Here is a 13,279-nt window from a genome sequence, read left to right as displayed (position 1 = left end):
ATGTCACATTTGAGAATTCCAATCAGTTGGCCCACTAAAAATTTAGGTCGATGACCACACGACACTGTAACATACCCAAGACTAAAACTCAAGGTTTGAAACTAAACATTTACCATTAGATTGCCTCAGAGAGACTGACTAGGACGAATTGACATTGCCTTGGCCAGCGAGTAATAACAGAATCTGTGTATTTCACCCCTTAACAAGGCTCATGATAGGTAAATAAAAGAAAACTTTAAAATCACCCTGGAGACCTACTAGTCATAAGAGAACAAAATGAGAATGGCTCCAAAGCAGTCTTTCATCTTCCTCCATCCTGTGTACTTCCGCACTCTAAAATGGCAATTGACCAACTTGTCCTTCCTGCCCCTCTTCTAGTCAAATCTCCTCTGTGACAAAAGAGATAGACTTGAAATGCAGTGGAAAAATACCTGCGTTGGATGGGTTTCTAATCAGATTTTCGAGATGCTGCCAGGAAACTGGTGGTGTAATGTGCATAATGCTGTTATACAAAAAGGAAGTGCCAGCTCCCTGTCTGAGGGCTCTCCAGGCTATTAATGCACAGCCCCTAAAGCTGACGACACCTAGCACCCCCCACCATGCCCTGGCTGCATTAATTCTGACCGTCAACTTCTGACTGAGGCAGGAGGCAGGGTGAAATACATAAACAGGAAGAGGGTTAATAACAGCACTTGAATCAAAACGAGAAGGATAACAAGCTGCAGAGGTTGTAGTTAGGTATGAAAAAAAGGGACCTGTCAAATCATTTGAAATTTAAAAGCCTTTCTTAGAAAGTAGTACAAGAGGAAATCTGGTACTTTAGAAATAAAATCCCTTTATACTCAAAATTCCATTGGAATCATTTCCCAGAAAAGTCCACCAAGACTTGATTCATTCCACGGTGTTCATTCAATCAATAAAAACATCTTCACCAGTTACCGTGACACTGCTGTATTAGGATGGATGTTTCAGAGTTGGGGCTGGATTAATCCTCAAGAAGACAAAACATGTAAGAAGGAAAGAAAGAAGGAAATGGGACATGATACTAATGAAGGCATGGGGAACAGGAATGTGGGTGCAAACAGTTTATCTAGAAGAGGGCTCCAGGAAGTGCTGGGAAGGAGTGGGGTGGCAATATGGAGAAGGAAAGCCAAAAGGGGTATATGATTGAGCAGATGACCACGGTGATTAACTGGAACTCAGTTCTACTGGAGACCCTGATTGTGTGAAACATGCTTGAAGATCATCCCAATGTAAGGCGAGCAAATGCAGTATTTGTCAAATTCTATTATCCTTTTTGAGGGTAGCTCCTGGGATGTTAATTCCCCAAAACCTCTGGCCAATGTTATGCATGGACCAAGGATGCACCCAGATGAGAGAACATCCTCAGGCGGGGAGATGCAGGAAGGCATCAGTGTGTAGAAGAGGTGACTTCTGGGCTAGGTGCAGGGAGGCGGACAGAGCACTGCCATCATCTACTCCACGTGCAGATGCAGAAGATCCATGCTATTGGTGTTTAGGGGAGGAAGAAATCGTCAAGGGCAAAGGGCAAAGGAAGCCAAGGCAAGCTTTCATCTGGTCCTTTAGGATTCAAAGGTCTGAGACAGATTAGAAGTAGAACCTCTTTGGTGTTCATAGTTCCTTTTCTAGTATTGAAATTTTTCACCAACATAGCTGAAGGTCTCAAAAAGTAAACACCATTTTCTATTTGAAGCACATTTTAGTAAATAAAAAAATCCTTCTACAATTATCACCTTATTCCTCATTCACGATTCAGCAAGTATCCCTCCGAGAGGAGACTTCTTTACTGTCCTGATCATGTTCTCATGAAGCAAAGTTCTTGAACGTTCTGCTAGATCAACCCTTTCTTTGATATAGACTTAGGGATGTACTATGCTTCGGCAAAATCTTTCACATTGTCAAAATGTTATGTACACTTAGTTGTAACAAAAATTAATTTTGTACCTTGACAGAAACACGGTGCCAGAAAACATGGCTTGAAGGATGCCCCATCCCTTATTCTTTTAAACTAGCTAGACATAGCAAATGGAGGGTAGTGTTGTTCCAGATGACAGGAATGACATCTTAGGGGTAGTAATGACAAGAGGGGTGGTTGGTAAATGCTACCTAAACTAGTCTGACAAAAGGGTAGTGTCCACACCGAGGAAGAAGAGGAGTTAAGGGTGCAAAAGGAGGTTTCTGGAGGGTTCTGAACATCAGGTGAGCACTGGCATTTCAGCCCCAGCCACAAAAGACCCTGACAACATTGCAGAGGGAGAGGAGATGGCAAAAGCTGTTGGAAGATGAAGGATAATGAAGCATATATGAAACATATTGTAATGGCAAAAGGCTGAAGGCAAGGAGACCAATTATGAGGTCATTTACTAATTCAGACATCAGTTTTAAGGCCTTATAAATATTTCACAGTTTATAAGCAAATGCACACAGTTGTACAGGTTTTATAGAAAGCGACTGAGAGAGGACGTGGCGGAAAGAGCAACTTTTCCTCATCTGTCCACCCAGAGGGGGTGCCTTTTTCTAATTCCAGCAAAGGAACTGCACGTACCAGCAAGAAGCCTGTTTTCGATTAAAACACACACACACACACACACACACACACACACACACACACACACACACACGTTTGCACTAGGTAGATAGCAGTGGATTGGGGGCAAAGTTAAGTGGGAAAACCATTCAAATTGGCATTAATCACAGCTGCCCCACAGCAATACGATGAAGACATATGTTAGAATATTAAAATATAAGACAGATGACCCTATTTCATTCATGGCTTAATAAATTTCATTTCATTCAAATAAGTTTGGGATGGGGTCATCTAGGTTTTGAAATATCCTTGTTAATAATATTAGTGAATCTATAAAATTTGTATAATCTCTAGTTTGAAGAGCTTGTGACCATAAGAAAACATAATTTACCATAAAACCAAATGGAGGCATGTAATCCTTCCTTGGAAATCCAGAAACCCTCAGAAGCTTGCAGAACTTTAAGTGATTGGTGGGAATATCGAAGATCATCATATAGTACTATGAAAAAAGAAGTGAGCATTTGATTCTCTCTGGTTGTTTTAATGCCTTCATTCTTTAATGTATCATTTCTTTTACAAATATAGAAATGCACACACACACACACACACACACACACACATATAGGCACACATATGCACACACACACAGCCAAACCTGTAAATACTCCTCTTGGAGCTCTTTATGACATTGTTTTCAGATTGACCTTTGCAAACACTTATTCAACCAAAATTAGATCAGAATGAAATGTGAAGGATGTTCCATCCCTTATTCTTTTAAATTAGCTAGGAACTGACTCTTCAATATTTATGACCGCTCGCTGAAAATACATGATTGTTCTACTGGGAAAATAAGGTTGCTTTGAGCAGAGTTGCAGGAAATCTGATTTGAAAAATCCAAGTTAATAATCTCCACAATTCTAATAGAGCAATGTTCTAAATGCAAGCTCAGTTAATAGATACAGCAAAAGAATGACCTCTGTGGATTCCAATTAGAATAAACACATCAAGGAGGACAGATGGGGGCTCTGGCTAGAGTCATGAGTAGTTACCATGGCTTTTGTCAAGAATAAGAAACAAAACTAAAAGCTGAATGGAAAAAAAAACTACTCCTCTCTCATTTGTTTTCTAAGATCTTTATTATCTGAAGTATAAGTATTGTTGAAGGTTTAAATAATTTTTTAAACGTTCATTTATTTATTTTGAGAGAGAGTGCACATGTGCACACACACACACACACATACACAAGTGAGCATGGGGCAGAGGGAGAGGGAGAGAGAATCCCAAGCGGGGCTCTATCTCACATACCAGGAGATCATGACCTGAGCCAAAATCAAGAGTCGGACACTTAACCAACTGAACCACCCAGGCACCTCTCAAAGGTTTAAATAATTTTTGAAAGAAACTCAAAATGTTAACAATTGCTAGAACATGAGTATCCAAAATCAATAGACTCAAATATCAGCTCTGTCACTTATTAATTCAATAATCTCGCCAAATTACCGGCTCTGAGCCTCCAAGCTTCTTATCTGAAAAATGGGTCTGATAAGATCCAACTTAGGCCATATGTGAAATGCTCAACACAGACTTGCTTACAGAGCGGGTGCTCAATTGTTTTATTACTCCTTCTTTCTCTTCCTTCTTAGATAGGAGAATTACCTTCAAGAGTGCCCATGTGTCCTGCAACATGAACATGTTGGACATTCTTCCAGGAGAACCGGTAAATTTTTCCAGTATTACTACTGTCTTTTTGTGTATAAGTCTCCTGCTAACAACGTGAGCTGGGCAGCCCTGTGAGGCAGTGTGGTCCTGCACGTCACACTTCCTGGGTTTGCACCTTCACTCTGCCACCGTGGAAGTGTTGCTTAATCATTCTCTGTTTAAGTTTTCTTAGTTACAAAATGGAGATAAGTAACAAAAAAAATGCTCTTAGACTTGTGAGAAGCAAATGACCTAATTCATGAAGGAAATTAAAACGGTGTTTTATACATGGCAACTGTTTGATTGAATAGAAGCCATTATACCAAAGTTTCAACCCTAGAAAACATAAATACAGGGTGATTTTCCACAGTGGGGGAGTACACTTCCACTATTATGGAATTCCCACCAAGATCCCTTTAGAACCTGAATCAGTTCACACTTGGTTGACTGGAAGATGTGCCTGCAGCCACAGCAGTGTGCTCAGTGTAGACATAGTTCACCCACAAGCATGCATTAATTCTTGTGCCTACCTTGGGCAAGACCCTGCCATAGTATCACAGTTCCCAACTCCTCACTTTCTGGAGAATTCCACCCAGAAACTTACGTAGCGTGTTTGAACATACTCTTATACGCAGGATAGATGTTTTCTCTAGTGTGGACTTATTTTAATGTAAAATGAGTTCCTTCCTCTAATAAAGGTATCAGGTTCTATATGAAGTCAGTACATCATAATGAAGGAATAATCACACTTCTCAGAGTGGGTCTCCCTGTTGGAGCCAATTGTGAGTAGCTATTAATAGGACTCTCTAATAGTTGAATTTCAGGGAATGCTAACATTTGATTTAATCAGCCAGCACTCCTCCAGATTAGTGCAACATGCCAAAAGTGTCACCTTTACGTTTCCATCACATTCTCTCCAGGGAAGGTAGAGAAGACTCCACAAACACTGGAGGCTAGCGAGATGGCAGAGCAAATAGGTTTTAAATCTAAGTTGGGGGCGGGGTGGGGGGAAGGAGGCAGAAAAAATGGAGCTCAGAGCTCCCTCTGAGTGTGACTGTTTTGGCAGGGCTGTGCCCGCCTCCTTGGCTTTAGGTTCTGGCAAACACTGAGGACCCTGTGCTTCAGGCGTGTCTCTGTTATCTTTATCATCCTCCTCATCCCCTCACGAGATAGGAAGGCAATATATATTGTTCTTGTGTGTGCCAGTTAATGAAGCTGTTAACTCTCAGCTCCAATCCACGTTGCTCTGCTCTACTCTGGTGCTGGGGCTGGGATTCTGAAAGCGATGTTCTTCTTTTGCCAGCTGTTCCTGATAGGTGCTTACCAACAGGGGGCACTAGAAGGAGTCGGGGAGACTAGAAGAAAGAAGGTCTTAGTCTTCCCTTTGCTTGCTGCTTCAGTCAGCATCACTCAGCAATGGCTTTTTGCCCTGGCAAGGCAGCTGGTCCCAGGCCCCAGTGTCTTCTTTGCCATCCTCAGACCATCTCACCTTGCCCTCCTCAGAGATCTGAGTACAGTTCTGTGGGACCTCTCCTCCTGGCTTCTAGGTTCTCATCACCCAAACCTCTTCCAGTTGGTTCACCCAGGGCTAATGATGTGGAGAACAAAGGCAAAAGAAATGCAGATAAAATTAAATTTCCTTACCACCTGCTGGAATTAACAAATACTTGAGGCAGGCAGAGTATAACATTCTTTGAGAACTCCCAACTGTCTTAATATCAATGCTTTGCTAGACGGAAAAACAACCTTAGCTTGATAATAGCTAGGCCTCCAGGATCCTATAAGTCTTCTTTAGCTTCTGAAAATCCTTTTGGAAACTTCCTTTGTCTTTACTTTCTCCAACTCCAAAGTGTATAATCAATTGCTCCTCATGACCCCAATGCAGCTTCCTGCCCATGGGTCCTGTCCCCGTGCTTTAATAAAAACACCTTTTTGTACCAAAACCATCTCAAGAACTCTTTGCTGACCATTGACTTCAAACCACATCACTTGGGTGGGATTGTTTCCTGCAGTTACTTATCTCTGTGATAATCTAGTGTCCCCTTTCCATTTTTTCAGTTTTCTGTCTTAACCAGTTTCTTAGGCTAAATTCTCTATGTTGAAATACCTAGTGAGATGTCTGCTTCCTTGGATTGATCCACTATATCTGCTCTCAAAGACTGGGGTAAATAGAGGCGACAGTATGAAGTAAGTGAAAACCATTCTCCATCCTTCCCCATAGCCCTATATATGCTGCCCTCCCACATGAATATACAAGTTACCCAGAGAAAGTGCTCATTTCCAATTAAGGGGTCAACTGATTATGGCCTAAAATGTAAACTCGCAAGTTACTGACATTTTTCAAAAGGCTTCTAGAGTTATGTTTTAAACCGTATGGAAATATTTAGTTAATTGCTGGATGTTTGGCACTGAGTTGGACACTATCAAGGAAAGGAAGAAGTTATTAGGATGGTGTGAAATAATGTCCCTACCCTCAAGGAACTGGAGTTAAAAGAGGAAGAGCCAATGTACATATATTAATAAGAGAAATATATGAAACATAATATTATTATAAACTGAGTTGGATGGTACACACCACAAATGCATTAGGAGGTAAGAAATAGAAGAGATGATTGGGGTCAAAGTCACCTTGAGGACCCCAGAGTAGATTATGAGGTAGACTTGGAAGGATTCAGAAATGGAAAGAAAATAGGGAAAAGCTGAGAAGCAGAATGAACAAGGCCAAGGAAATTAGACTTTGCTCTGCAAATCCACTGGTACCAATTAATGTGAGTTTGCCATTATATAGATTCTCCTAGGTTTGCCACCCAAGAAGAACCCAGACTTCAGTGAACTTACAGTCAAACTAACTGGAATACCATCTGCCACTTAAAAGGAGCCTGTGTGAAAATCAAAGTGTCACTCAACTGTGGTCATTTAGAACCATAGATCATACATTTTTACCAACAGCTGGGGATTTGATATTTGGGATTAAAATCCTGGTAATCCTTTTGATTGACTTGGAGGTTTGTCCAAGAAGTTTCCATCCTTCACGAACGACTCAGATGCACATACCAAACACAACTGTTCTTGTTAGAGAAATCCTCAGGAACCCACAGTAGCCTGCTCAATTAGAATCAAATCTCTAGGATCAAATCTATTTAAAACAAAATACAAATTGTATCATTAAGCAGCAAAACTGACCACTAAGCAGATTGTGACTCTTGATTTCTGGTTAGAATCAAGTTTTAAAATGGGATTTTTAAATGCCTTTTGTAAAGTTACCTAAGGAATCAAGTAGATTGCGCCCACTTTCACCAAACACTTTCTTAAATCAGTGGATTCAAGTGAGAGCAGAACTCTTTAAATTATAAGCAAGAGGATAATAGTATTAAATCCTGGCCTTTCCCACAAAAGCAACCACCTCTTCCTCACCCCTACCCTTCTCTAATTTATAGTAATGTAATCCATATGGAAGAAATCCGTGTGTTTGGGAACCAAGTCCTACACTTTCTTTTCCATCACAAAAGCCAGTTGTTCTTCAGAACCATCCATCAGGATCATATTACACTCTGAAGCATTAAAAAGGAGGCCTGAGCTCAGACCTCCTGCTGAAAAGTTAAGTTGTCAGTTGTTAGGCAGAAAATCAATCAGAAATGCATTTGGAACAATGGCCTGCTGCCTGAAATTACACCAGGCTGGAAAAAAACCAACCCAGAGGCAGAATACTAATGGTTGGAGATACCCTTTCTGTCTTAGACAAGGTGGATCAATTTATTCAGACACATTTGCTAAGAGGAAATATGCTGATGCCAAGTCTCAGATTTACATACAATTATAGCAGAACATTTGCAAAATTTTCTCAGAAGGATCAAGATACTCTGTTTCTTAACATGTGCCAGTAACTTCAAAATTGTTATGGATTGCTTTAGCTAACACACATTCCTACCCCTAGGTCTTGCAATAGGTACAGAGACTTTGCCACAATTTGGGTAATTTATCATCATTTTGCAAATGCTCATGGAAGACACGTGGATAGCTAGTATTACCACAAACTCACTGTGGCTCCTTGCTGAGTGGGTAGGAGGTAGGCAAAAATCTTGGGCCACACTCAGTGCGTTGATGAATCTTATTTCTGAAGTGGTAATAGAGTTGGTTAGAATCTAATGCCAATGAAATTGGTCCTTGGCCCCCTAAAAGCAATTATACACTAATATTTAAAATAAAATAATAAATAACAAAAATGAATGTTAAAAATAATAGCTAACATAATTTGAGCCCTTATTATGAGCTTAAACGCTTTACATGCTCCTCTAGTCCTCCCAACAATATTACGAAGTAGGGCCTGTTATCTTCATTTTACAGACAGAGAAACTGAAGTTTGAAGAGGACGAGTCATTTACTCAAGGTCACTTGGCTGATGGGAGAGACCAGAATTCGAAGTCACACGGAAGGATCCCAGGTCTCTATGCTCACCACTTGGCAATGCTACCTCCCACACATAGTGAAATATCCATGCGCAGAGAAAGACTGCTCAAAATGATACTTAACTGCCTCAACCCCAAGCCAACCACCTCCCAAATGTTTCAGTGCCAACAGTTTCAAGGAAAACCAGAGAGCTTGGCATTACCACGCTCAGTCCTACTGGGTAGGGGTTGTAGAAACTTCCTGTTTGTTATCTTGAGTATGAAGGCCAACAAGTTATCAACAGCCTTGATTATGTGCTTAGGAAGTTTGAAGTCAGGCTGTGCTCATGTTCCAAGCCTCATCAACCAATCACTGAACAACTAGCAGTCCCTGTAGTAGTAAGAAGTATGCTGTTCTACATTCTCCGCTCATCTCTTCATTGGGGCCTGCTTTTGCCTGGTCTTCTGGAATTAATCAAACACAGACGTGCTTATCTGGGCAATCCCTTTCTTAGCACTCTCCAATGTAACTACAGTAGTCTTCCTTATCGGTGGAGGATACATTCCAAGACTCCCAATGGATGCCTGAAACCATGGATCGTACTGAACTTTATATATACTATGTTTCACCTATATATACCAACCTATGATAAAGTTTAATTTACAAATTAGGCACGTAAGAGATGAGCAACAATAACTAATAATAAAATAGAACAATTGTAACAGTACACTATAATAAGAATTATGTGAATGTGCTCTCTCTCTCTCAAAATATCCTACTGTACTGTACTCACCCCTCTTCTTGTGATGATGTGAGATGACTAAATGCCCGTGTGATGTGAGGAAATAAGATGAACAATTTGGGGCTGTGACATAGTTAGGCTACTATTGACCCTCTGACCATTTCTCAGAAAAACTGTCAACTGCTTGAGGACCTCTGTTGACCACAGTTAACAAACTGCAGAAAGCAAAACCTTCCAGTAATAAGGAACTATTGTTCCCAGGGTAATTGCTCTAAATACTATCATTATAATCTCCCAAGGCTTTCAAGCTTTTATTCCTACTAAAATATATGCCTGTGGGGAAACATAGGTATTTATCTCCACTTTACAGATGGGAAGACTGAGACACAACACTAAAATTTTCTAAGTGCACTGTTTGAGTTAATGAACTAGAAAAGCAATGGAAGTATCTGGCCATGCTGCTTAGGCTCTCTGAACCAGGGTTTGATGCTCCTTGCTACAGGACAGACAGTTTACAGCCTTGAATGTTTAACTGTTTCTTCTTAAACTCCTTCACTCTTGCACTCCCCTAGTTAACTCATTAATCAAGTTCTTACCCTAGTGCATGCTTTACATGCAACAGCCATGTTTCCTAACATTGAATTACTGCACAGACTGGCCTGGGATTAACATGAGAAAACTTCCCTTCTTAAGAAAAGGCTACTGAGATAGCACAGTGTGGCAGTTACATGCACTGATACTGGAAACGAAACGCTTAGGCTCAAATCTCAGTTTTAGCTGTGAGTGACCTTGAGCAAATTAATTAATAATTTGGTGCCCTGTTTACCCCATCTACAAAATGAAAATCATAATGGTACCTAATTCATAGTCATTGTGAGAATTAAACAAGTTCAAGTTAGCCTCTAAACAATTCCTAATATTTGCTGTTTTTACTATTCCAAACAACCCTCCTTCTTCAATCTCCAAGCAATGACCCTTCTATGCCGACACATTCTTATTCCCTCTCAGTTTCATTCAGAAGGTTCTAATCAAATAAAATTAATCATCTACTACTTCTATATTATTTCTTCAGAAATACCCACTGTAATTTGGGGTCTTTTTTACATACAGCTTAATCTTCCTCCTAACTAAAACAGGCATCTATTTTGTATTCTTTTTAAAGGAATTTACTTATGTACTGATTTTAGATTTAGCCTTAGGTAATAGTTGTTACATTTCCTTGATTCTAATCCTTTCTGTTTTCCCTTTTAAAGTGCATGCTCAATAGTATATAAATTTCACCTTAAGTCTGTATTTTGTTATTTCATGTAAAAGTAGTAACTTCAATTGCCAAAAAACAATTTTCCCCCCAGATGTTCTATATTAATTTGATGGAGGATTTTGGACTTACCTGGCATCCATTTTCTTGATTTCCATGTACTTCATCTATGCCAGAATTCAACATTTCTGAATGATAATGATGTGCATTATGTCTGTGTTATAATCTTATTCATTCCTTTCTTATTTTCAATGATATGATTACTTAGGGATAAAACCTACGTTTGGTGAAGCAAAGTATTCATGTACATTTTCCACGCGTTATATATCTTGTTTCACCAATAAAAAATTTCATTTGCACATTTGATATATGCTATACATCTTTTAATTTTTTTAATGTTTATTTATTTTTGAGAGACAGAGTGTGAGCGGAGTTGGGGTAGAGAGAGAGGGAGACACAGAATATGAAGCAGGCTCCAGGCTCCAGGCTCCAAGCTGTCAGCACAGAGCCTGATGCAGGGCTTGAACACACGAACCATGAGATCATGAGCTGAGCTGAAGTCTGATGCCTAACCGACTGAGCCATCCATGCACCCCTATGTTATACATCTTTAAATATCCTTGTAGGTATTTCAGTTCACTATTGTTAATGTTTTACTTATAATTTCACTTTTCCTTTCAAAGATAAACCTCCATAAATCTATCTATATGAGATTTATTGTAGGTATCAATGAATGGGTTTTGGGGTGTTTTCTTTTGAGTTGCTACTTCAATTCAGGGTGGGGTTTTTTTCCTAATTAAAATTCAGTTTATTTATAAATGGGCAACCTTGACAGTATTATGCTATTGAGTAAGTTAAACAGAGAAAGACAAATACTGTATGATCTCATGTATGTGTGGAATCTAAAACACCTGAACTCATAGAAACAGAGAATAGATTGGTGGTTGCCAATAGGGCTGGAGTGTGTGTGAATGGGTGAAGGTGGTCAAAAAGTACAAACTTCCGTTACAAGGTAAATAAATTCTGGGGATGGAATGTACAACATGGTAACTATAGTCAACAATATTGTAGATTTGAAAGTTGCCAAGAGAGTAGACCTTCAAGCTCTCATCACACACACAAAAATTTGACTATGAAAGATGATGACATTAAGTAAATAGATTGCGGTACTCGTTATATATATATATATATATATATATATATATATATATATATAAAAATATATATATAATATATATATTTTATATATATATATTTTATATATATTTGTATATTACATTAGTTTAAGATATACAATATAATTATTTGATATATATCATTATATTGTATATCTTAAACTAATATAATGTTATATTTCAATTAATCTCAGTAAAACTGGAAAAAAATAAAATAAGATAATTTTAAGAATTACTCTCAAGAAGTCAAATCAAATGTTTGATTAATCTTTGATCAACTCAATTTGTTTGGTTTCTTTTATAAACTTAAGGTCTCCTAAACATTTTTTTTCCTATATTTACATATTTAGTATAATTGTCTATTTAAAACCATCTTTTGAATGCCACAATAAGGAAAACGCTTCCAGGCACTTAAAAATTCAACTAAATTCAATATATGACATTTAAAACATGATGAATTCTAAGCTCTTGTAAATAGTGAATACTATTTATAAGCTTAGTAAAATATTTTATGCATTTCAACTTAAAAATCATATGTCTAAATCAGCTACTGAATTACATATTTTAAATTGGAATCGCAAAGCCAATGTGTTTATAATATATTCAATTCTCTTTAAATCCACATGTGTACCTATTCTAGGTAAATTAACAAAAAATTATTAATATTATGGGTCTGACTTAAATCATTATCTCTAAGACTAATCTATGTTTCCCTTGGGTGAAATGAATTTTATATACTAACAGAAGCAAGTTGGAATTTGTTATCTCAAGTGAACTGCGGTGACTGTCTTGGCATAGTAAGGTTGCTCATTGGCCAAGGCTTTGGCTAGGATTGACTTTCCACAGGCCACAAATGGACAAGTGTAACCCTTTTATAGAACCATCTGCCAAGAGGGAATCCAAGTCCATGCCCTCCAAACAGGTCATTTTCATGGCCCCATGAATTTAAGTTACACATTTTTTATTTCTTCAATCTGATTTGAGTCTCCAAATCCCCACCAAGATTGTTTCAGCACTTAATTAGATTTAACTAATCCATTTACTGCCAAGTTCCATTCTGAACACTTTTCATATTTTGCCATGGGCTCCCACCACAAATCTACAGATATTTAAATAACATCTGATTGAATTCTGCATATTTCTCGTTTCTGTCTGACTTGACAGACCCCAGACATCATATTAATGGTAAGGAGATGAGTAAATCTGGACATCATTATTAGTTACAGCTCACTGATAACCAATACATGCTTGCAAACTGCTTTTACATTTTTTAAATTATTTTCATCAACAATTCGCATTGTTAAAACTGATATTTTTGTTGTCTTTAAACTTGCGGAGTAAATATTATCCTATTTTTTTAATCATTTGGGTTTTTATTGTAAAAGCAATGTAATTTTCCCCAGTAGGCAGGGCAGCCTGTCTTGAAAGCCTCACCTTGCCTCCTGCCCACAGAATCCCCTGCCTAACCTCAT

The 13,279-nt window shown here is 38.5% G+C and overlaps 1 long non-coding RNA gene across 2 annotated transcripts in view; it reads right to left on the bottom strand.

Moving 5' to 3' along the window:
- The window catches only part of LOC113597444 (uncharacterized), an 83,453-nt gene that overhangs the window by 33,697 nt on the left and 36,477 nt on the right, over positions 1-13,279 (bottom strand). For both annotated transcript variants that reach the window (XR_003418280.2, XR_008296273.1), the window contains exons 5-6: positions 10,765-10,820; positions 5,736-8,418 (exon numbers count right to left, since the gene is read on the bottom strand). This is a non-coding gene — a long non-coding RNA (uncharacterized LOC113597444). The remainder of the gene's footprint in view (positions 1-5,735; positions 8,419-10,764; positions 10,821-13,279) is intronic.

The sequence above is a fragment of the Acinonyx jubatus genome, chromosome B1 (genome assembly GCF_027475565.1).
Source record: "Acinonyx jubatus isolate Ajub_Pintada_27869175 chromosome B1, VMU_Ajub_asm_v1.0, whole genome shotgun sequence".
Lineage (NCBI taxonomy): Eukaryota > Metazoa > Chordata > Mammalia > Carnivora > Felidae > Acinonyx > Acinonyx jubatus.
This window is presented reverse-complemented; position numbering and strand designations above follow the sequence as displayed.